An 8,678-nucleotide genomic window follows, 5' to 3' on the forward strand; every position below is an offset into this window, starting at 1 on the left:
TCACCCATCTCAAGGGTTCGCAGGAAGGGTTCCAGGAGATGACACTGGGGAGGGCTCAGCGCCTTGCCTGCGACAGAGAAATCTGGTCTCCTGACCTGGGACCAGATCTTACCTGGTAGTATCTTCTGGGGTTTATGCCTTGAATGCACATGGTAAAGACAGTCTCGCGTTTGTCCCTTCACTTTTTCCTCTGCCATCTTGGCCAGGAAGATCCACTCCCCAGGGCTCCCTCAGCTCAGGCGTGAGCCCCGCGTGCCTGTCCTGCAAGGGGAGCTCTCATGGGCCCAGGCTCCTTGGAGACACACTGACAGCTCATTGACCTTTGGTGACAGGCCCCCGAAAGTGACCCCCAAGGGGCGTGTCATCTCAGGTGGGGGCGGGGAAGATGAAAGAGGAAGCGGGTCGGTGGATGGCTCCAGATCCAGCCTGGGGACCGGGAGAGGCTGCGCCTGGAGGCTCCTTGGACAGACTCTGGAGGACATGAGGAATGAGCCAGAGCCGGGCTGGGCTGCGGGGAGGCAGTGCACACGGAGGGAGCAGAATGCCAGAGGCCAGAGGTGGGCACGCTGGCTCCTTGCCGTCCCACAGGAGAGTCTGTGGGCATTGCCGGGTGGAAGGTGGGCTGGAGATGTTGGCCGAGGCTGCTGATGATGGAGGGTCTGGGCCCTGAGCTAAGGATTCGGAGCTTGTCCTGAAGGCCTTGGGGAGCTTTGGAAGGGCTCTGAGCAGGGTGCTGGGAAGAGCAGCCTTGTCCTGGTGCTGCTTTTCCTGCGTCGTCCCATGCCTCCCTGCCAACCATGCTGTCGGGCTGAAGAAGCCGAGCACAGGAGGTTGGGGGACTTGCCAGATTATGCAGATCTGCCCTCCGCAAAGCCCCTTGGGCTGCACTCTGGGAAATGGCTTGGAAGGGAACGGAGAAGAGGGAGGGAGGAGGGCCAGCTGGGAGTAATGCAGGGGGCTTTGGTGCAGGAGATGCTGGGGCTGAGAACGTTTCCAGAGTGCCATCTGGTGGCCAAAGGCAGAGAGATGGGCACAGAGGTAGCAGTGGGGGGCTGGAGCTCACAAAGGCCCACAGCTCCAGACCTGGGCTCTTGTGCCAGGGAGAGCACAGTGCAAGGAGCTACACACAGGTGACAGTCGTTTCTTATTTCTTTTCCTTCCTTCCTTCCTTTCTTTCTTTTTTTTGCTTTTTAGGGCCGTAGCTGCAGCATATGGAAATTACCGGGCTGGGGGAACTAGGTCCGAGCCAGGTCTGCGATCTACACCACAGCTCACTGCAATGCTGGATCCTTTACCCGCTGAGCGAGGCCAGGAATCAAACTTGCATCCTCATGGATACTAGTCAAGTTCATTACTGCTGAGCCCCCAGAGGAACCCCACAGTCATTCCTCTTAATGGAAAACTTAACATGACGCCGCGCCCACAGGAAGAATTAGGGGATTCATGATTTTACATGTGTTAACACTTAGATTCCTGAAAGGGCATTGAGGGGTGTGTGTGTGTGTGTGTGTGTGTGTGTGTGTGGTCTTGTCTTGACTGAGACCCATAGATGCAGAAAATGGACTCACAGGTCATAAAAAACCTTGCATGTGGATTGGTTTGCATTAGGTGGTTTAATTATTGTTTTTTGTTTTAATCACGTTGGAGGTATGAAGCTAAGGCAACCCTTTAGGGATCCAAAGCCAGCAAATGTGGTAGCAGATTTTTTTTTAAAGGAAATGAGGTTTCAGTTTAGTAATATTTTCTCCTCCTTTCTGGTTTTGGTCAGTTGATCTTTAGCAGTCATGTGACAGGGGCTAAAACTGGAGTTTGTCTGGAAAATCTCCATCACTCTAAGAGGTTTTTTTGGTTTTTCGTTTGTTTGTTTGTTTTTGGCCATGCCCAAAACAGGCCAGGGATTAAACCCAAGCCACAGCGGTGACAATGCCAGATCCTTAACACACTGAGCCACCAGGAAACTCCTATTTCCCCCTCTTTGAAAAGACTTCATCTTTCAGATCATTTGGGACCTAGTTGGGAAAGTTGATTGGATCTTTTTGCTGGAAAGAAGGGGCTAAGTGATCTATATAATGGAAAAACAACAGTTCCCTGGCGGTTCAGCAGGTTAAGGATCTGGCATTGTCACTGCCATGGCTCAGGTTGCTGCTGTGGCACAGGTTCGATCCCAGGCCCGGGACTTCTCCATGCCATGGGGATGGCTAAAAAATAAATAAGTAAATAAATAAAATAGAATAAAAGGAAAAGAAAAACAGTTGAGGGGAGGGGAATTGCTGACATCTGCGGGAAGTGTGGAGGCGGGTACAGCAGAGAACAGCGGTGGCTCTGCAGCAAGTAACTGCAGATAAGGACTTTCCCACCGGCTCTTATAAGCTATGGAGCTCCTTCATGGTTTTTCAGAGAAACACAAGGAAAGATTTATAATTTCTGTTGTCTTTTAGTAACCAAAACACAGCTCCCCAAACTGGACCACAGAAATTCTGAGTTGAGAAAAGTTACAGTTATGCTATGTCTGCCCAATCCTGAGAGGGGAAGTGGGCTCCTTTCCCACTTAAATGTCTTCTTTCTTTTCTTCCTTTTTTTTTTTTTGTTTGTTTGTCTTTTTCGGGCCGCACCTGCAGCATATGGAAGTTCCCGGGTTGGGGTTGAATTGGAGCTGTAGCTGCTGGTCTGCACCACAGCCACAGCCACGCCAGATCCGAGCCACATCTGCGACCTACACCCCAGTTCACAGCAACGCTGGATCCTTGACCCACTGAACGAGGCCAGGGATCGAACCTGCAATCTCATGGTTCCTAGTCGGATTTGTTTCCGCTGCGCCACCACGGGAACTCCCACTTTTAAATTTCCATTCTGAGGTCCTGTAGGTCATTCCGCCACACGCCTCTTCTCCGCCACTGACACACAAGTTCTCAGAAGCACCACCAACCTTGTAAGGGCTAACTCTGCAGCCATCAGGCCTTGCTTAGAGAACCTCTCCCCTGTGCCTGCATCGCCGCTCCGAAGAAGCTCTGTGCGCACCTGATTTTCCCACCATATTTCTGTCCGTGCTTCCGTCTGCTTCTCTGTTTCCATCTGAGTCCCCGATGTGGGCGTGTGTCCCAGATACACCCTTCAGCCCTCTCTTCTCCATCGGGTTATTAGCTCAGAAAGAGCGTGTCCGATGAACAAATACAAATACAGGGGCCCAGTTAGATTTGAATTTCAGGTAAACAATGAAAAAGTTTGAGGATAAGTATTTTTATCGGGCAGGCCTATCCAGATGTAACGTATGATCTCAGCCCAGGTCTCTTTCCTGTTTTCTTTCTCAGCCTTCTTTTTCTATTTTTAGAATTTTGGTGTACACAGTGCATTTGAAAATCTATCAGTAAACACAAAAGTCAAACGCATTGACTGTGAGCGTCATCTGTGCATGAATATTCAGCGGCCGACTCTGCTGATCGGCCTTGTTAGCTACTCAGCCTTTCTGGGTGACTCCAAAATTGAACGGTTCTCACACCGAAAAGAACCGCTCCAGAGCGAGCCTGGCTCACACTCACCCGTTAATTTATTCGGGCATCCAGTCACTCATGTACTTGGAGGAATTCAGCATGTCCTTCTGCCTGGACAAGGTCAGGTTTACTTTTTGGCAGGAACGGAGCTGAAGTTGACCCACATTTTTTCCTCCCTCTAAACCACGGGTTTGGTTTTCTCTCTTCCCATAGAATCTCAGCAGCCTAATTCTCCCCTTGCTCCAGAAAGGGGTTTGCAGGAAGGAAAATGAGTCTTCCTATCGTTACATAAATTCTCATGGGGCTCCCCTTTATAAGGTTATGACAGCCAGGAGGGGAGCCCGGAGCACCGAGAGAAGCAGCCACACGCTGATTTATGAGGGCAGCTGCTGCTAAATCTCACCCCTCTTGCCTTCTTAGAGCCGTGTTACCTTGGGGTTACAAAACGCTCGTCACTGTTATTCAGGGGACTGAGAATAAAGTGCCAGGTTGCAAGTATAAACATGCTCATTCTGTGCCTCTTACTGTAAATCAAATTTTACCTTGCATCCGAAGCACGGAACACATTGTGTTCCATCAGCCACTGCAAGCCTTTTGAGGAGTCGGTTTTTCTGGGGTGACCTGAGGTCTTGTTTGAGCTGCACTGACCAGAGAAGCTGGCCACACGGGGGGTCTGGCTCTGTCTCTGTACAGACTTACCTGAGCGCGTCCCTTGAGCCAAGCGGTAACTTGATCTAAGCTTGGCATTCGGGTTCATCATGTGGGCTCAGGACTCTGCCTGCCTGAGTTCAAAGCCAGCCTTTGTAATTTACCAGCTGTGTGGCAGTGGCAAGCCTTCTCTCGGATCAGTCTCCTTTGCTTGAAACGAGGGATGATGATGGTACTGAGTGAAGCGTGACTGTAAGTTTAGCTTAGTCCCTCTGGCATTTAGAGTAGGGCCTGGGCTCGGCGTCGTCTCAAATTGTTAATTATTTACTATTAAGCTTTTAGTGTAGTAGCTCTCACTTTTTTTTTTGAGGATAAAAGCCTCATTTTTAAAAAAACATCACGTTTTCAGGTTCCCAAGTGACAACAGCCACATTTTTGTGCTCTCCAGAGGGAGCAAATGTGACAGAAGACCTGCAAGAATTCCGTAATCCTTCTGTCCTGGGATGGGGTCACCCCTGTGCAGCCGTGTCCCAGAGCTGGGGCAGGACTTTCCCTTCACTTTGCTGCCCATCAAGGCTCTGGGCTGCTTGTGAGTGGTGGCCTTTGAAAAGGAGGCTGTCCCCCCCTCCCCCGGGCAGGTGAGATGAACTCAGCAGCGTCCCTGGTCACCACTGGATGCCAGCGATGGATGGGACCAATGCAAGTCCTGGTGGAGGGTCCCTGCAGGACCACATGTATCTTGTGACTCACTCCTGCTTCTCTACCCAGTGGCCGAGGCCTTGACCTCTGGTCTAGGCCACACACAGCATCCTCACCCAGCCCTAGACTCCATCATCCAGTGTCCCTGGCGACAGGGGATGGCGTTGAGTCTCTTTCTCCCGCTCTGCATTTTCATCCTCACCTAACATTAGGTCATAAACTGTAATTCTGACTTCCCCAGGGCCTTCTTTTGTAATTCTTAAATCCAGACTGATTTTACTCTGTCTGTGTTTCTGTTTCCACAAACCCTCATTCTTCAGTGGGATTTTTTTTGGCCACCCGCTGCATAGGGAGTTCGTGGGCCAGGGGTCAAAGCTGAGCCACAGTCGTGACCTATGCTGTAGGTGTGGCAATGCTGGAACCTTAACCCACTCTGCTGGGCTGGGGATCGAACCTGCGAGACTAACCAGGCACCTAAAACCAAAGATATAAAAAATCTGTTATTTTTGTGGAGTCTAAAAACAAAATTTAGTAGAAAATTCTCTTTAGCCCATCCTGACCTCCAAGCTAGACTCTGAATGCCGCGTTCATTTTTGCATTCATCCAAATTATTAACACAGCTTTGAAATTCTCTCTTCTAGTCCCTCCATCCTGTGAACTGTGACATCAGGTCAGGACCTGATGTCACAGTTCGTCCGTCTCCTGCTCCGACGTTGTGAGAATTTCCCCACCTGGTTCTCGGGCTCCCGCACCTTTTGCATCTGGACGGTCTCTGGCCCGGTTCGTGGTCTCTCCTCCACCGAGCGCGCTGTGCGGTGGGGTTGCCATGTGTTTTGCTCTTGATTTTGTTTCCTTTGGTTCAACATAAATAACGATATTAATGAATGGCTTCAGACATTCTTCCTTCCTCTGTGTTCTTAAGAAGTATGTTTCTGGTTTTGGTATCCATTACAGAGATAGTTAGGTTTCTGTTCTGTAACAGTCAAGATGTGCAGTACAGAAAATTAGGACTGATTATTTGCATTTTAAAAATTTTCCTTCTGTGGCAGCCGGTAAGCCCCTCTAGCGCCCCAGTGTTCCCCCGGGGCTCGTCTTCTCTCCTGGGTGCAGGAGCAGCACCGTCATTTGCAAAGCCCAGCACAAAATGAAAATATAGAAACTCTTATTTGAAAATTATTAAGAATTTCAAGATTCTGGAGTTCCCGTCATGGCACAGCGGTTAACAAATCTGACTAGGAACCATGAGGTTGCAGGTTCAATCCCTGGCCTTGCTCAGTGAGTTAAGGGTCTGGTGTTGCTGTGAGCTGTGGTGTAGCTTGAAGATGCAGCTTGGATCCCGCACTTCTGTGGCTCTGGGGTAGGCTGGCGGCTACAGCTCCGATTTGACCCCTAGCCTGGGAACTTCCATATGCCGCGGGAGCGGCCCTAGAAAAGGCAAAAAGACAAAAAGAGAAAAAAAAAAAAAAAAAAAGAATTTCAAGATTCTAAGCCCTCTAAGCCCGAGGCCCTCCTGAGCACAGGCCCGCGTGTGCCTGCGCAGGCGGGTGGCCCATGAAGCCAGTGCTGTTTGGGGGCATTAATGATCATGTAGGTTTGAGTTAGATGCCCAGTTCTGCAATTTGCTTTTCTCAAGGAAGACGTCTGATGGGGGGGACACCGGAGCTCATTAGATTGTTAGCGGGACATTCATTTGATCGTTCTCAGGAGCAGGAAGCAACATGTCTGCATTAAGTGCTGAGAACAGAGCTTTCTATCTAAAATTTTTTTTTCTTTTCTTTTTTGTCTTTGGTCTTTTTAGGGCCGCACCTGCGGCATATGGAGGTTCCCAGGCTAGGGGTCGAATTGGAGCTACAGCTGCTGGCCTGTGCCAGAGCCACAGCCACGCCAGATCTGAGCCGCGTCTGCCACCTACACCACAGCTCACGGCAACGCTGGATCCTTCACCCACTGAGAGAGGGCAGGGATTGAATCTGCAACCTCATGATTCCTACTCGGATTTGTTTCCGCTGCGCCATGATGGGAACACCTAAAAATTTTTTTTCTTGCGATGTAATTCACCTAAGATAAATCTTGTTTATCCATTTATCCACTGATGGTGTTTGGATTGCTTCTATACCCCAATAGCTGCCTTGGCTATTGTGAACACTGCTGCTCTGGCGTACATCTGTGTACACGTTTTCGTGGGAATGTATATTTTCAATTCTCTTAGATATATTCCTAGGACTAGAATGCTGCGTCCTATTGTAAGATCCTTTCTGATGACCTGTCAAACTCTTTTCCCGAGTGGCTACATCACTTTACAATCTACGCACAAGATATTAGGGCTCCAGGAGTTCCTGTCATGGCACATGGTTCCGACTAGGAACCATGAGGTTGCGGGTTCGACCCCTGGCCTTGCTCAGTGGGTTAAGGATCCAGCATTGCCATGGGCTGTGGTGTAGTTTGCAGATGCTTCTTGGATCTGCCGTTTCTGTGGCCCTGGCGTAGGCCAGCAGCTATAGCTCTGATTGGACTCCTAGCCTGTGGAGTGTGTGCTGCAGGTGCAGCCCTAAGAAGACAAAAGACAAATATATATATAGGTTATTATTACCTGTAGTCACCGTGGTGTGAGTAACATTCCCGTGACATATTTATTTTATAAACATAATTTAGTATCTTCACCAGTTTTCCCCACCCCCTACCCATGGCAACTACCTACCTGTTCACTGTATTTATGAGCTTGTTTTTCTTCCTCTTTATTTTTCCTTTATTAGAGCAGCCCTAGTGAGTGTGCAGTGGCTTCTCATGTGGTTTTGGTTTTTATTTCCCTGATGACTAAGGATGTTGAGCATTTTTTCACACGCTTACTGACCATTTGTGCATCTTCTTTAGTGAACTATCCGTTCAAATTCTTTGCCCAGTTTTAAATTGAGTTTTTGGGCTTTCTCTTGTTGATTTGTAGGAATTCTTTATATAGTCCAGATATTAAAACTTTATCAGATATATGATTAGCAAATAAATATGTTCTAGTCTATAGGTTGTCTTTGCACTTTCTTGATAGTGTTCTCTGAAGTACAAAAGTTTTAATTTTTGTTTTTTTAAGGCCACACCTGCAGCATATGGAGGTTCCCAGGCTACGGGTCAAATAACAGCTGCAGCTGCCGGTCTGCACCACAGACCCAGCCACAGCAGTGTTGGATCCGAGCCACATCTGTGACCCACGCTGCAGCTTGCAGCAATGTGGAATCCTTAACCTGCTGAGCAAGGTCGGTGATTGAACCGGCATCCTTACAGATGCTATGTTGGGTGTGTAACCCACTGAGCCGCAACGGGAAATCGCAGAAGTTTTAATTTCGATGAGTCCAATTTAACTATTTCTTTCTTTCGTTCTTGTGCTTTTGGTTATGTCTAAGAATCCATTGCCTCTTCCAAGTTCATGAAGATCTACTCCAATTCTAAGAGTTACTTGTTTTAGCTCTTACATTTAGGTTTTTTGATCTATTTTGAGTTATTTTTTGCTTATAGCATGAGGTATGGGCATGTAATTTAAATTCCCACCCAGCTTCTTAATAATCACGTACCCTTTGGTAAGTCCTTGAACCTCTCTAAGTTTCAATTTTCTTGTTTATAAGGTGGGACTAACAAATGGTACCTAAATCATAAGGTTATGGTGAAGCGATAAAGAGAAAATTTACATAAAGCACTTAGTGCAGGTCTTGAAGCATCCTAACTGCTCCATAAGCATGGGAGTTATTACTGTTATAGTACGAACAATGAGTGAATGCCTTCAGAGTGGAGGTGCCAGAAAAATGGGCAGCATTTCTGAGACCGGGATTCGGGGCGGGAGAAGAGGCTTGCTTAGTC

The 8,678-nt window shown here is 48.3% G+C and overlaps 1 protein-coding gene across 2 annotated transcripts in view; it reads left to right on the forward strand.

The window, feature by feature from the left end:
• DELE1 (DAP3 binding cell death enhancer 1) overlaps window positions 1–8,678 on the forward strand; it is a 50,088-nt gene that overhangs the window by 35,833 nt on the left and 5,577 nt on the right. The gene's annotated exons all lie outside the window — the stretch shown is intronic.

This window comes from Sus scrofa, chromosome 2, assembly GCF_054392235.1.
Source record: "Sus scrofa isolate SSC_HxYL_T2T_F1_AM1 chromosome 2, Sscrofa_HxYL_maternal_Yorkshire_Landrace_v2.0, whole genome shotgun sequence".
NCBI classification, from domain to species: domain Eukaryota; kingdom Metazoa; phylum Chordata; class Mammalia; order Artiodactyla; family Suidae; genus Sus; species Sus scrofa.